Source organism: Aegilops tauschii, chromosome 7 (genome assembly GCF_002575655.3).
Source record: "Aegilops tauschii subsp. strangulata cultivar AL8/78 chromosome 7, Aet v6.0, whole genome shotgun sequence".
Classification (NCBI taxonomy): Eukaryota; Viridiplantae; Streptophyta; class Magnoliopsida; order Poales; family Poaceae; genus Aegilops; species Aegilops tauschii.
In genome coordinates this window covers 344,313,506-344,330,827 of record NC_053041.3, presented here as the reverse complement: position 1 = coordinate 344,330,827, position 17,322 = coordinate 344,313,506, and positions in this window count along the sequence as shown.

Below are 17,322 nucleotides of genomic sequence, written 5' to 3'. Positions count from 1 at the left end.
GCATAGTAGACAATGTTCTATTGACTACTTCAGTTTGTCCATCAGTTTGGGGGTGACAAGTAGTACTAAAAAGCAGTTTAGTCCCCAACTTAGCCCATAAACATCTCCAAAAGTGGCTAAGGAATTTAGTATCATGATTTGAAAAATAGTATTTGGCACACCATGCAAGCGAATAATTTCCCGAAAGAACAAATCAGCAACATTAACAACATCATCGCTTTTATGACGTGGTATAAAGTGTGCCATTTTCGAAAATCTATCCACAACAACAAATATGCTATCCCTCCCCTTCTTTGTTCGAGGTAAACCTAAAACAAAGTCCATAGATATATCCTCCCAAGGAACACTAGGTACAGGCAAAGGCATATATAAACCATGAGGATTGAGACGTGACTTAGCTTTTCGACATGTGGTGCAGCGAGCAACAAAACGCTCAACATCCCGTTTCATCTTTGGCCAAAAGAAATGTGTAGCAAGTATATCCTCCGTCTTCTTGACGTCAAAGTGCCCCATTAATCCTCCTCCATGCGCCTCCTGCAACAACAAAAGATGAACGGAGCTAGCTGGAATGCATAGCTTGTTAGCACGAAACACAAATCCATCGTTAAGAACGAACTTGTTCCAAGTTCTCCCTTCCTTACAATTCTGCAATACATCTTTAAATTCAGCATCATGCACATATTGATCTTTGATGGTCTCCAAACCAAATATTTTAAAGTCAAGTTGTGAAAGCATAGTATAACGACGAGACAATGCATCAGCAACAACATTTTCTTTACCCTTCTTGTGTTTAATGACATAAGGGAAAGTCTCAATGAATTCAACCCATTTAGCATGTCTACGGTTCAGTTTTGCTTGACTTTTAATGTGTTTCAAAGATTCATGATCAGAATGTATAACAAATTCCTTGGGCCATAAATAATGTTGCCATGTTTCTAAGGTCCGAACAAGAGCATATAATTCTTTATCATAAGTAGAATAGTTCAGACTAGGCCCACTCAATTTTTTAGAAAAGTATGGAACAGGTTTGTCATCTTGTAATAACACACCTCCTAATCCAATTCCACTAGCATCACATTCAAGCTCAAAAGTCTTATTAAAATCAGGAAGTTGGAGTATAGGAGCATGTGTCAACTTATCTTTCAATACCGTCAAGGCTTCTTCCTGTGCGGTACCCCAAACGAAAGGCACATCCTTCTTTGTAAGCTCGTTTAGAGGTGCAGCAATGGTGCTGAAATCTCTCACAAAACGCCTACAGAAACTAGCGAGGCCAAGGAAACTCCTCACTTGTGTGACCATTTTGGGCTGCGGCCAACTCTCAATAGCTTCAATCTTGGCTTTATCAACTTCAATTCCCTGTGGAGTAACAACATAGCCAAGAAAAGATACTCGGTCGGTGCAAAAGGTGCACTTCCCAAGGTTACCAAACAAATGTGCATCACGTAGAGCAATAAAAATAGCACGTAAATGTTCCAAATGTTCTTCCAAAGATTTGCTATAAATCAATATATCATCAAAATAGACTACCACAAATCGTCCAATGAAAGCACGTAAAACTTCGTTCATTAGTCTCATGAAAGTACTAGTGATGAGGACGTCAATACCATTGTTACACCCACAACCCCTTCTACTATACATACTGGACCGATTACTAGAGCTCGCGCACGCCAATTAAATTACCAGGTACTTTTGTTTCTTGGTAATGATTCTAATGTCATGAGAATATGATGCTGCCTAAATTGGATACATTTGTTTTGCTTACAAATGAAGGACCTAGCTTGGAGAAGGATGAACATTGGAGCAAGAACAAGCATGGAGTTGATGGCATGCGCAAGGGACCTAGCTTGGTTTTGTGACACACAACCATCACCACCACTTCCTAGTAGTCTGCAGGATCATATTCTTCTGTGTTTCTATTGCTGCTAACTATGGCTCGATCACAAGCCGATGAGACTGATTGGGAGAACATGACGAACACGGAGTTGCATGATAAATTTCAGCAAATGATGAGTGGCCAGGTGAGAGATGTGCTAAACAGATTTGAAGAGGCTATGGAGAAGATAGATGCCGTGGAGAAGCCGTTCGAGACAAAGCTGGATAACAAGTTTACTGAATTACTCAAGCGTCTTCCCCAACCACCACCGGCTGCACATGTCGCACCTCTACAACAACCACATCTCCAACGCCGCCTTCCAAATCAAGTGGGACGAGCACAGCGCGTTCCAATTGAGACTGGTCAAAATTCGTGTGCCGCTGCACCTACTGTTGATGCTTCTTTGGCTCCTGCTACTGCGGCGGCTGAGGAGGATGACGATTATGCGGGCGATTATGAGGATGAGGTTGATCAAAGTCAGAACTACGTGCAGCCACCAGCACCACCACCAGCAGGTCGACCTCAGGTATATATTCGCAACGATAGGCCGGCACCACCACCTCAGGTACGAGATCATGACCATCACCCTAAACTGAAATTGAATATTCCACCATTTGAGGGTAGATATGTTCCTGATATATATCTTACTTGGGAGTTAGAAACTGAACAACGATTTACATGTTTACAATATCCTGAGGAGAGACGTGTTCCTGCTGCTGTTTGTGCTTTCACTAGCTTTGCATGTGTTTGGTGGTCTGAACATTGTAGATTATATCCTGTTCCAGCTACTTGGGCTGCTTTGAAAACTGCTATGCGTACTCGCTGGGTTCCACCATATTATCAACGTGAATTACTTCAAAAATTGCAGCGCTTAAGACAAGGGAAAATTTTTGTAGAAGAATATTATCAGGAATTACAAACTGGCATGATTAGATGTGGTATTGTTGAGGAGAATGAAGCTATGCTTGCACGTTTTATCGGTGGATTAAATAAAGAGATTCAGACCATTCTAGAGTATAAGGATTATAATAATATCACTCATTTATTCCATCTTGCTTGTAAAGCTGAACGTGAAGTGCAGGATCGACAGCCATTGGCGCGAACTAACTTTTCTGCAGGTCGACCTTCATCATGGACACCGCGTGCATCTTCTACTTCCACTAGACCAGCACCTCCATCAGGTTCCACCTCCAGCCGTGATACAAGAAAGCAGGCACAACCACCACTATCTGCCAAGAGCGCACCTGCCGGGCCTGCACAGAGCTCTTCTTCTTCCATGGCATCGACAGGGCACACAAGTGATATTATTTGTCGTCGTTGTAAGGGAAGAGGACATTATGCGAGAGAATGCAAATCTCAGCGTGTAATGATTGCTATTGAGGATGGTGGGTATGAGTCCGCTAGTGACTATGATGAGGAGACTTTGGCTCTTATTACACGTGAAGAACATGGTGGAGATGATTCTGAAAATGAGACGCAATACATGGCTCCTGAAGACGCTGACAGGTATGAATGTTTAGTGGCTCAACGTGTTTTGAGTGTGCAGGTCACACAAGCAGAGCAAAATCAGAGGCATAATTTGTTCCATACAAAGGGAGTTGTGAAGGAACGTTATGTTCGCGTCATCATAGATGGAGGGAGCTGTAACAACTTGGCTAGCATGGAGATGGTGGAGAAGCTATCTCTCACCACAAGACCACATCCACATCCTTACTACATCCAATGGTTCAACAACAGCGGCAAGGTTAAGGTAACACGTACTGTTCGTGTGCATTTTAGTATCTATACATATGCTGATTATGTTGATTGTGATGTGGTACCCATGCAAGCATGTTCCTTATTACTTGGTAGACCATGGCAATGTGATAAAAATTCTGTACACCATGGTAGAAACAATCAGTATACTCTTGTTCATAAGGATAAAAATATTACTTTGCTTCCTATGACTCCTGATTCCATTTTGAAAGATGACATTAATAGAGCTAATAAAGCAAAACAGGAGAAAAATAAGAGTGAAAATCAGATTGTGGCAAAAGAATTTGAGCAACAAATGACACCTAATAATAAACCATCTAGTGTTGTTTCTGAAATTAAATTGAAAAGTGCATGTTTACTTGCCACAAAATCTGATATTGATGAGCTAGATTTCAGCAAATCTGTTTGCTATGCTTTTGTGTGCAAAGAGGCATTATTTTCATTCGAGGACGTGCCTTCCTCTTTGCCCCCTGCTGTCACTAACATTTTGCAGGAGTTCGCTGACGTCTTCCCACAAGACGTGCCACCGGGATTACCACCTATTCGAGGGATTGAGCATCAAATTGACTTAATTCCCGGTGCATCGCTACCCAATCGTGCACCATACCGTACCAATCCAGAGGTGACGAAGGAGATTATGCGTCAAGTACAGGAGCTGCTCGACAAAGGTTATATACGCGAATCTCTTAGTCCTTGTGCTGTTCCTATTATACTTGTGCCTAAAAAGGATGGTACGTCGCGTATGTGTGTTGATTGTAGAGGCATTCATAATATTACTATTCGTTATCGTCATCCTATTCCTAGGCTAGATGATATGGTTGATGAATTGAGTGGCTCTACAATATTCTCCAAAGTTGATTTGCATAGTGGATACCATCAAATTCGTATGAAATTGGGAGATGAATGGAAAACTGCATTTAAAACTAAGTTTGGTTTATATGAGTGGTTAGTCATGCCTTTTGGGTTAACTAATGCACCTAGTACTTTCATGAGACTAATGAACGAAGTTTTACGTGCTTTCATTGGACGATTTGTGGTAGTCTATTTTGATGATATACTGATTTATAGCAAATCTTTGGAAGAACATTTGGAACATTTACGTGCTGTTTTTATTGCTCTACGTGATGCACGTTTGTTTGGTAACCTTGGGAAGTGCACCTTTTGCACCGACCGAGTATCTTTTCTTGGCTATGTTGTTACTCCACAGGGAATTGAAGTTGATAAAGCCAAGATTGAAGCTATTGAGAGTTGGCCGCAGCCAAAACGGTCACACAAGTGCGGAGTTTTCTTGGACTCGCTGGTTTCTATAGGCGTTTTGTGAGAGATTTTAGCACCATTGCTGCACCTCTCAACGAGCTTACAAAGAAGGATGTGCCTTTTGTTTGGGGTACCGCACAGGAAGAAGCCTTCACGGTATTGAAAGATAAGTTGACACATGCTCCTTTACTCCAACTTCCTGATTTTAATAAGACTTTTGAGCTTGAATGTGATGCTAGTGGAATTGGATTAGGAGGTGTGTTATTACAAGATGGTAAACCTGTTGCATACTTTTCTGAAAAATTGAGTGGGCCTAGTCTGAATTATTCTACTTATGATAAAGAACTATATGCTCTTGTTCGGACTTTAGAAACATGGCAACATTATTTATGGCCCAAAGAATTTGTTATACATTCTGATCATGAATCTTTGAAACATATTAAAAGTCAAGCTAAACTGAATCGTAGACATGCTAAATGGGTTGAATTCATTGAAACTTTCCCTTATGTCATTAAACACAAGAAGGGTAAAGAAAATGTTATTGCTGATGCATTGTCTCGTCGCTATACTATGCTTTCACAACTTGACTTCAAAATATTTGGTTTGGAGACCAGCAAAGATCAATATGTGCATGATGCTGATTTTAAAGATGTTTTGCAGAATTGTAAAGAAGGAAGAACCCGGAACAAGTTTGTCGTTAATGATGGATTTGTGTTCCGTGCTAACAAGCTATGCATTCCAGCTAGCTCTCTTCGTCTTTTGTTGTTGCAGGAGGCGCATGGAGGAGGATTAATGGGACACTTTGGCGTGAAGAAGACGGAGGACGTACTTGCTACACATTTCTTTTGGCCTAAGATGAGACGGGATGTTGAGCGTTTGTTGCTCGCTGCACTACATGTCAAAAAGCTAAGTCACGAATCAATCCTCATGGTTTATATATGCCTTTGCCTGTACCTAGTGTTCCTTGGGAGGATATATCTATGGACTTTGTTTTAGGTTTACCTCGAACAAAGAAGGGGAGGGATAGCATATTTGTTGTCGTGGATAGGTTCTCAAAAATGGCACACTTTATACCATGTCATAAAAGCGATGATGCTGTTAATGTTGCTGATTTGTTCTTCCGTGAAATTATTCGTTTGCATGGTGTGCCAAATACTATTGTTTCAGATCGTGATACTAAATTTCTTAGCCACTTTTGGAGATGTTTATTGGCTAAGTTGGGGACTAAACTGCTTTTTAGTACTACTTGTCACCCCCAAACTGATGGACAAACTGAAGTAGTCAATAGAACATTGTCTACTATGCTTAGGGCTGTTTTGAAGAATAATAAGAAAATGTGGGAAGAATGCTTGCCTCATATTGAGTTTGCTTATAATCGTTCATTGCATTCTACTACTAAGATGTGCCCTTTTGAAATTGTGTATGGTTTCCTACCTCGTGCACCTATTGATTTGTTGCCTCTTCCATCTTCGGAGAAGGTTAATTTTGATGCTAAACAACGTGCTGAATTGATCTTAAAAATGCATGAGTTAACTAAGGAAAACATTGAGCATATGAATGCTAAATATAAACTTGCTGGAGATAAGGGTAGAAAACATGTTGTGTTTGCACCTGGAGATCTTGATTGGTTACATTTGCGTAAGGATAGATTTCCTTATTTGCGCAAATCAAAGCTAATGCCACGTGCTGATGGTCCTTTTATGGTGTTAGAGAAAATAAATGATAATGCATATAAACTTGAGCTGCCTGCAGATTTTGGGGTTAGTCCCACTTTTAACATTGCAGATTTGAAGCCTTATTTGGGTGAGGGAGATGAGCTTCCGTCGAGGACGACTTCATTTCAAGAAGGGGAGCATGATGAGGACATCAATACCATTGTTACACCCACGGCCCCTGCTGCTATACATACTGGACCAATTACTAGAGCTCGCGCACGCCAATTAAATTACCAGGTACTTTCGTTTCTTGGTAATGATTCTAATGTTCATGAGAATATGATGCTGCTTAAATTGGATACATTTGTTTTGCTTACAAATGAAGGGCCTAGCTTTGAGAAGGATGAACATTGGAGCAAGAACAAGCATGGAGATGATGGCATGCGCATGGGGGACAAGAACGGAGTTACAAGTGATGATTTCAGGACGTTGAAGCCACCATAATGCGTGCATGAAGCCTTGGATGAAATATACAAGATGCTACTTCATAACTTTCGTCCAGAGGCTATTCTAGGTGCTGCGTCACCTTATTATTGGGCCAGGCCCATGTAATTTCGAAATACTTGAGTATAGGCTATTTTTAGAGTCCGTATGTGTGGGGAAACAAGAGATAGGGATGGTTTTGGACCCCTTTCCCAAGGGCCACGAAATTCCCCCCACTTCCTCCATATATACAGCCCTTAGGGCGTCGTTTAGACTTTGGGTTTTGTTTAGATTAAAAGTTCGCCATAGCTGCAACTTCGCGTACTTCGTTTGTGTTCAACGACCAGACAAAGGCGTCACAGAACCCCACCTTGATCAATAAAGCTTTCATCTTATATTCGCAATATCCAGATTGCAATCTCAGTTTCTTGCTTGTTCTTCGTTTGCTCGCAGGAAACAGACCCTCGTGGTCAGGTTGATCGTGCTCCGGCGTGGTCAATAACCTCTCGGAGTTGGTTTAGCGATTGCTAAGGCGCGACGTCCTCGCACGTTCGTAGTCGGATCGTTAAAGTCGACTTCCATCAAAGCGATATCCATCATCTCATCGAAAGACGAGACACCGTTGCCTCTATCACTGCTGGGTAAGAACTGGTAAGAATTTGAGATTTGCTTGACGGATTTGTGACACCCACCACCACCACCACTTGTTAGTAGTCTATAGGATCATATTCTTGTGTGTTTCTATTGCTGCTAACCATGCCAGGATCACAAGCCGACAAGATTGACTAGGAGAACTTAACGAACAAGGAGCTTCATGATAAGTTTCAGCAAATGATGACTGAACAGGTGCAAGATGTGCTGAACAATTTTGAAGAGGCTTGAGAAAACGTTTGAAACAAAGCTCGATAACAGCTTTAATGAACTGCTTGCACGTCTTCCACCACCGGCTGCACCTGCCGCACCTCTGCAACAACAGCAACAACAACGACTACCTCCACGTCGGGAAACAGCCCTCCGCCGAGTGAGCCGTGTCCCTCTTTAGCCTGGCCAAACTGCTGGTGCTGCTGTTGATACTTCTGTGGCTCCTGCTGTTGATGTGGAGGAGGATGATTATGCGGGAGATTACGAGGATGAGGTTGATCAAAATCAGAACTACGTGCAACCACCAGCACCACAACCACCAGGTCGTCCACATGCAAATAATGGCAATGTTAGGGCTCCCCCTCAGGTACGAGATCATGACCATCTCCCTAAACTGAAATTGAATATTCCACCATTTGAGGGTAGATTTGTTCCTGATATATATATCTTACTTGGGAGTTAGAAACTGAACAACGATTTACATGTTTACAATATCCTGAGGAGAGATGTGTTCCTGCTGCTGTTTGTGCTTTCACTAGCTTTGCATGTGTTTGGTGGTCTGAACATTGTAGATTATATCCTGTTCCAGCTACTTGGGCTGCTTTGAAAACTGCTATGCGTACTCGTTGGGTTCCACCATATTATCAACGTGAATTACTTCAAAAATTACAGCGCTTAAGACAAGGAAAAAATTCTGTAGAAGAATATTACCAGGAATTACAAACTGGCTTGATTAGATGTGGTATTGTTGAGGAGAATGAAGCTATGCTTGCACGTTTTATGGGTGGATTAAATAGAGAGATTCATACCATTCTAGAGTATAAGGATTATAATAATATCACTCGTTTATTCCATCTTGCTTGTAAAGCTGAACGTGAAGTGCAGGATCGACAGGCATTGGCGCGAACTAACTTTTCTGCAGGTCGACTGATGCGGAGCATCCTACGATCATCCCCATGTACACTCGAGCCTACGCCATTGGACCTAAGGTGAACTCGCTCCTTTCCGAATCTTCCCTTTCCGCATGCAAGATATGGATGCTACGTCAAGCGCGGACCTTGTTCATACTCAGGTACACCCGAGGAGACAATGAAGAACCCAAGGACCAAGGCCAAGCGTGCGCGGAAGCAAAGGAAGGAGAAGGAAGAAGAGACAGCTGCTTCAGGGCCCGGACATCCGGCCCCAGCCCGGACATCTGGCCCGACCCCCGGAAATCCGGCGCCCATCACAGAACACACCCGAAGCTGAACCCCGTCAGCCCGGACATCCGGCTCTTCGTGAGCCGCCGGACATCCGCCCCCCAGCCCGGACATCCGGCACCTGCCTGTGCGCAGAGATCGGGCCAAGGGCCCATGTATCCCCCTCTCACTTACCCCTTCGTGGGCTAACACTATATATACTCCCCCACCTCCTCCTAGTTAGGGTTAGCATTGGTTTAGCTCATAGTTGAGATAGAGCTTTGCTCATCCATTACGGATCTCCTCCTCGAGAGAGTCGGCGGCCCCTCTTCGGAGAAGATCACCTTGGATTCAAGACCCCCTCTTGGGTGGCCCCCATCAAGACCTCCTTACGGAGAAGAACCGGTTACCGTTTGTATCGTCCGTTGTTGACTTTGGATCTTGTATCTCACCTTTGTGTTCATCGATCTAGCGCATGTGTGATCTATTCTTGTTGGTTGAGTGATTTCTCTCGTGTTCCCCTCGTGTTTTCCCTCGTGTTTCCCCTCGTGTTCATCGCGTTCTTTGTAGGGATCCGCTCCTTTCGTGAAAGATCGGCCATCTAGGGTTCCACCCTACATCATCTTGGTATCATGAGCCACGTTGATCACAATTTCGGAGCCTCCCCGTTGTGTTTTCTAGCCTAGTTTTGTTGATTTTGTCCCAAATTCAAAAATTCCGCACCAAAAATAGCCCCCAATTTTTTTGTGATTTGTTGGTTTGATGATGTTTTGTTGAATTTGATCCGTGGATTTGCTTTGTTACTTGTGGATCTAGCTTTCCCCCAATTTTCCCCACTTTCCATCCACGAAATCTCTCCAATTTTGCCCCCGAAATCATCAATTTCCGCCCCCAAAATCGAGTTCCTCGAGTTCATCCTCGGATTTGTAGCCCGGACATCCGGCCCGTAGCCCCGGACATCTCGCCCGCCGGACATCCGGCCCGTGCCCCGGACATCCGGCTCCTGGAGCGCATTTTCACGCGCGGTTCTAGACATCAGGTCCCGGAAATCCGGCCCGAGCCCCGGATGTCCGGCCCCTGGGAATTCAGCCTGTCCCGTTTCACCGTTTTGTCCATAACTTTCACATCCGGAGTCCGATTTTCGCGTTCTTTAGCTCGTTGAGTAGCCATTGACATCCTCTATCCATATAGATAGGTTCCATCACCATTTGACTCCATCAAATATTTGGAACTTTGGCATCTTTGCCTAGGGCTTCCACCATAACTTCCGCATTGCCACCACCGACTTCTGCAACCTAACCAATTTTGTTCCCCATAGCATTTGTGGTTGTTTGAGTTGTGATTCGAGTCTCCTAAGGTGTTTAGGCTACTTAGGGACGGTTGCTTCTTCATCAACCACCACCACCACTTCCGCATAGGCTTGCCCACCATACACTTCCGCCACGCCAACTTAACCCAATTTTGTTTGTGTTGTGAGTTGTGTCTCCTAAGGTGTTTCGGCTACTTAAGGACCGTACTTCCAACTCCGACACCGTGCATAGTTCACCACCTTACCCTCCACTTCCGCATTGCGTCTCCAAACCACATCATTGCATTCTGCAATCCCTTTGAGTTCCCGCAAAACCACCACCGCTTTCCCGCTACTACCATTTGACACTTGACATTTGAGATTTCGAGTTCGCGGTTTTTCCGTTTCCTAAGGTGTTTCGGCTTCTTAGGGACGAGTCTCCATCATCTTGGCATCTACATCAAGAACACCGCCACTCATCATCTACTCGGACGGTAACCTCCATATCATCTTGGTATCATGGTATCCTTCCATTGTATATTCCCTAGCAATTGCATTGTTAACCCCTAGCCCATTTTGCGTTACTTGCCTATCGAGACTAGCCATTTGAGTATTGCCGGCAACGTTACTTGTGCACATTAGTGGTCTACACCTTCCATTGCATACATACCATATCATATTGGTATCATATAATCTCGTGTGCCTCAAGTTTGTTCCCGCATATACACATTTGCTATCTTCGTTTGTGCAATGTGCAAAAGTGGCCATACATATAAAAAAACAATAAGCTTTTAAGCAAAAGAGAAAGAGCAAAGAGCTTGTAAGCAAGTGCCATAGCATCATACCACATTGCATATAAGATTGTCATATCCGATCATCTTGGATCATCTTGAGCGAACACCGAGAACCATACATACATAGCATACTTGGGATAGAAGTTTATCCATTTTGCATATCATAGGTTGTGCACAAGTGTCGTATCGGCCTATAGAGCAATCGTTCTAGCGTCTCTCTTGAGTTGTGCAACACGAGCGTTTTCCATGGACTCCACATTTTGTGCTCATCCCTTGGTTGCACGACCCCATTTATCTATCCGTGTGTGTGTGTTTCTGTATGCCATTCTTTGCTATTGGTCTACTTGTTTCACTTGCGAATTTGTGAATCTCTTTCAACATTATTGACTCTTGCTAACAATTTGCATCAAATTTTTGTGCGACTATCCTCACCGAGCTCCACCATAAGCCTTACTTGTGTAGGTGTGAGAAACCGACAAGAATTGGTACTAATTGTGCAATTTCCTTGTTACACATTGAGTGATCATTGATCCATTTTCAACATCGGTCAAGGTACATTTGGTATAGTTCTTCTCTTTCTCCCAATCATATTTGCTCGAGTCTTGTGATGGATAGGCAAGGCATTTCATATCCGGTCTTCGACAACAACGACGGCGTGAACAACTACATCACCAAAGCGTCCATCTTCGATCTACAACGACAAATGCAAGGCACACAATCTACCTTGCGAGAGCGCCTCGACAACCTCGCCATCGACATAAACCACTCCGATGCAAGGAAAAGGGACTACATCGACACCAAGTTGGGCGAGCTAAAGGATCAACTACGAGACATGGTGGTCGACTGCAAGTCTTCTTCCCCTTCATCATCCTCAAGGCGGCGGCGAGAAAGTCGATCATCTTCGGAGCGCAAACAAGATGCAAGCGCAAGTCGTCCACGTCCACATCTCCATGGCGACCATCGCCAACATCGTCATGAAGGGCAAGACACCTCCAAGCATCATGTGCACAACGACGACGAACGACATCTACTGCGAGCTCAAGTGCGACAACGACACCATCAACATGAAGATGCTCCACAAGCGCAAACGTACAAGTCCAAGCTTCATGAGCATAAGAGAAGACCGCGAGACGAGCACCACCAAGACGGAGCTACGGCTACCACCACCACTTCGGCATCTTCGCCAAGTGCTATCAAGGCATCTTCGCCTTTGGACGTACGGCATCCTCGCCTACTTACCGTGAGTTCGCCTACATCGACATCTTCAACAACAAGGCGACCACCTACGAGCGAGGGCGACACTTCCATCTTCGGAAGCCCCTCAAGGAAGATGGCCGAGCATGGGAATTTCCCTTCGGTCGTGGAGACGAGCTACGAGGTGCCACATCATATGGGCCTCCAACAACAAGACGGCGACAAGACGGTCGAGCAAGGGCCATCCCCTTCGACCACGGCAACGAGCACGAACCTCTTCAACTACATGAAGATGGCGCCCCAAAAGGACTCATACTCCGAGTCAAGCTACGAGACCGCACATGAGACCTTATCTTTGGTCTTGGAGGAGAATGATGATGTGCCATCTTCGGCCTTCATCCACGACTACGATTGCGACATGATTGAGCATGGAGACATTTGCACCAACATCTCTCCGACACCCACATATGTGCCCCAATTCCCATGTGAGGAGAGCCACCCCACCATGAGTGATATGAGTGACTCCACCATATGTGACCACCACTAGCCCCACACATGAGAGCATGCCACACATCCTATGTGAGGTTGAGAGCCATTTGAGTGACTCCACCAACCATATGAGTGAGAGCATCTTTGAGGAAGTGAGTGAGCCACGACACTTAGTGAGTGAGGTAGTTGAGAGTGCACATGAGGCCACTATGATTTTTAATGACTTAACCTCTACTCCTAGTGTGTTTTCTTCTTTGGTGCTAGGTCTTCTACATGACGACATGCCTATCCTCGACGAGTCCATACCTCCAATGGAGACGACGATGGCCATGGTGGATGATGATGTACCCCCACATGGTTCCATCAAGATGAAGATGACAACGAGCGGATCTTCGACACCTCACCTACAACACATGAGCGATGCTCCAAAGGTAACATAGGTGATGGTGCTTCTCTTGTCCCACTAGTGGACTATCTTACCAATGATTGCTTGCATGATGTTGATCCACCTATTCCCATGCTTCATGCTAGTGCGACTTCTTCATGTCATGACTTACCCATTTATGATGAATATGATGATGAGCATTTGAATTGCCTAGTTATGATGCTATGCTCCATAGGATATCATGTGAAAATTCTATTGGTCACTTCATGTTTGACAATCCATTGAACTTGTCATATGCTATGAGTGAGATCTCCCATATTGCTTCATTTCAATCTCAACATAGTAACTATGCATGCCCCATTAAGATAAATCCCATTTGCACTTATGGCATAGATGACGAAATGATGGTCATTGGCTTTTGTTTTTCATGTGATGATATTGCCATGCTTCCTTTACATGATTTCCGCAATTCATCTACTATGCCATGCCATGATCACATTGTTCCAAATATGCATTGTTTTGGATGTTGTCAATATTCTCCATGTGATGTTTCTACAAATGCTCATGAGGAGACCCCCATAGTTTCCTCATACATATTAGGAGATCTTGATGCATTCCATACTTTGCATGATTCCCATAATTGCTTGCACCATATGCATACCATACATAACAATGCTCTAGATATCACTAGTGATGCATTACACAATTTGAATCTCCATTATGCTATACATAATAACAAACCTCTCATGATGGATGACATTGTTCTATATCACGCATCTCATCTATTTGAGCATTGGATATTTTGTGCTAACCAACACATGCACGTATGCATCATGATGGATGATGTGTACATCTACCACGCACACACAATTTTCCCTTTGTCTTTGTTTTGTGTAGGTACTCATGAACACTCGTCAACCTCACAATCCCATGAGATGACGAAACGAGCTCTTGAGAGCAACGACGATTTGGGATCCCATGGACTATCCTTACAACCGTACCCTTCGCGCAAGGACTACGCGCATCTCTTCTACTTGGCTCTCACACAGCTTTGGGCTATTTACCACTTGTCACCTTATGCCCCTTCTATCGTGTTCACTTTGCATGTTATGCCTCTTTTACATGATTTTGCCATGCAATTGTGACCCTTGCTTGCACTTACATGTGATTCACCATTATACTACTTCTATGTGTATTTGCATGTTTGGTGGAGATCCTTGTTGCTATTGCCATGTTTATCATGTGCCTCATGCTATTGTTGATTCTTGTGTTGGGAGAGTCATGATGTTCCATTGCTATTTACATAGGACTTCTTGCCAATACATTGATGATATATTGCTCATATCTTGCTTTCATGCTTGTGATATGTCTTGTGCATTATTCATGACCACTATTTGCACACATGACATGCTTGCCATGATTCCTTCTAGTACGTTGCATCTTCGCACTACTAGCTTGCTTGACTTGATCACTATGATTACTTGCTTGGTTGCATCACCCATGTTCCATTACTCGCTTTCTTGGGTTGATGACATATATGCTCATGCCTCTCACATGATATATCTTGTCTCATTTGTTTTTCCGAGTGTTTGTTGATGCGGGCATCCTACGATCATCCCCATGTACACTCGAGCCTACGCCATTGGACCTAAGGTGAACCCGCTCCTAAATGCTTCTCCTTTCCATTCATGCGAGACATGGTTGCTACCTAATGCAAGGACACTACACATGCCTAGGTACCAAGGAGACCCTCTCGGAGATGCTCGGAATGATGGACAAGTCCCCAAGTACAAGGATGAAGGAGCACGACGAGAGGAACCGGAGAAAGGCTACAGGACCCGCACATCCGGCCCCTCCCGCAAGCCCGGACATCCGGCACCAGCCCGGAAATCCGGCGCCCATCACAGAACGCACCCGAAGCTGAACGGTTCAGCCCGGACATCCGGCCAGAGGCCCGGACATCCGGCTCTTCGTGAGCCGCCGGACATCCGGCCCCCAGCCCGGACATCCGGCACCTGCCTGTGCGCAGAGATCGGGCCAAGGGCCCATGTATCCCCCTCTCACTTACCCCTTCGTGGGCTAACACTATATATACTCCCCCACCTCCTCCTAGCTAGGGTTAGCAAAGGATTAGCTCATTTAGAGATAGAGCTTTGCTCATCCATATCGGATCTACTCCATGAGAGAGACTGCGGCCCCTCTACGGAGAAGATCCACCTTGGATTCAAGACCTCCTCACGGAGAAGAACTGGTTACCTTTGTATCGTCCTTTGTTGGATTTGGATCTTGTATCTCACCTTTGTGTTCATCGATCTAGCGCATGTGTGATCTATTCTTGTTGGTTGAGTGATTCTCTCGTGTTTTCCCTCGTGCTTCCCCTCGTGTTCTTCGTGTTCCTCTTCGGGATCCGCTCCTTTCATGAAAGATCGACCATCTAGGGTTCCACCCTACATCATTTGTCATGTTCTTTTATTTTGAAGAATTCAAAAGGAGGTACCATCACGAGACATATTGGTTATGTGAAGGCATACAAGATGTGCAACTCCATCATCCTTGAGAAACTCCTAAAGGTGACCTCTTTCCCTTTGAGCCCTCTTCACATAGGCATATTGGATGGGCCATACTTTCATTGTTGTTTCCTTCTTCTTGTCTACATGATACATATATTGGATGGAGGACCGACATTGGAGATGGACCCTATGGACCTTCAAGTTGAGGAGTGCCCGGACTTAGTGGATGCACCACCGGACCAACACTACTACCACGACATTGAGCTATGGTACAACACCACCCATGACAAATTTGCGTCTTATGCATGGATTGACTCACATTATGATTGCCTTGTTGCATCTTGCATTTCTATGTCATCCATGATATATGAGCTTGTGCATTTCCTTAGCAAATTTGTTGTGATCTTTCTTGATGGCATATTCATACATCATGATCATATTGCCTACCATCAATTGCATGATAACTTATTCATATTGAGCATCCATTGCCATATTCATGCTATTGATAAACCGTCTCACTATGACATCATTTTGCACCATGGTTGCATTCATCATATTCACAACACATTTGTGTGCACAATGAATGCTTTTGCTCCCATGAATGCTTTACATCTCATTCCATATCATCTTGCTAAGCTTCATGTGCTTTGTCATGAACAATCTCGCCTCACGGACTCATTCTTACATGATGGACACCTTGTGTGCGCTAACCATTGTATTTCCAAGTGTCGTTTATGTTTGCTCTTTTTGCATGTGTACCACTCCGGAAACACCTTGGAGTACTTGGATTGCGCCATGACTTCCACTCCGTCCAATTACAAGTCCGTCCACGACAACCGTTTCCATGGTGATGAGGTTTTCGATCCGAGGTCGAATCTTTCCCAAGGGAGGGGAGATGATGCGGAGCATCCTACGATCATCCCCATGTACACTCGAGCCTACGCCATTGGACCTAAGGTGAACTCGCTCCTTTCCGAATCTTCCCTTTCCGCATGGAAGACATGGATGCTACTTCAAGCGCGGACCTTGTTCATACTCAGGTACACCCGAGGAGACCATCGAGAACCCAAGGACCAAGGCCAAGCGTGCGCGGAAGCAAAGGAAGGAAAAGGAAGAAGAGACAACTGCTTCAGGCCCCGGACATCCGGCCCCAGCCCGGACATCCGGCCCGACCCCCGGAAATCCGGCGCCCATCACAGAACACACCCGAAGCTGAACCCCGTCAGCCCGGACATCCGGCTCTTCGTGAGCCGCCGGACATCCGGCCCCCAGCCTGGACATCCGGCACCTGCCTGTGCGCAGAGATCAGGCCAAGGGCCCATGTATCCCCCTCTCACTTACCCCTTCGTGGGCTAACACTATATATACTCCCCCACCTCCTCCTAGTTAGGGTTAGCATTGGTTTAGCTCATAGTTGAGATAGAGCTTTGCTCATCCATTACGGATCTCCTCCTCGAGAGAGACTGCGGCCCCTCTTCGGAGAAGATCACCTTGGATTCAAGACCCCCTCTTGGGTGGCCCCCATCAAGACCTCCTTACGGAGAAGAACCGGTTACCGTTTGTATCGTCCGTTGTTGACTTTGGATCTTGCATCTCACCT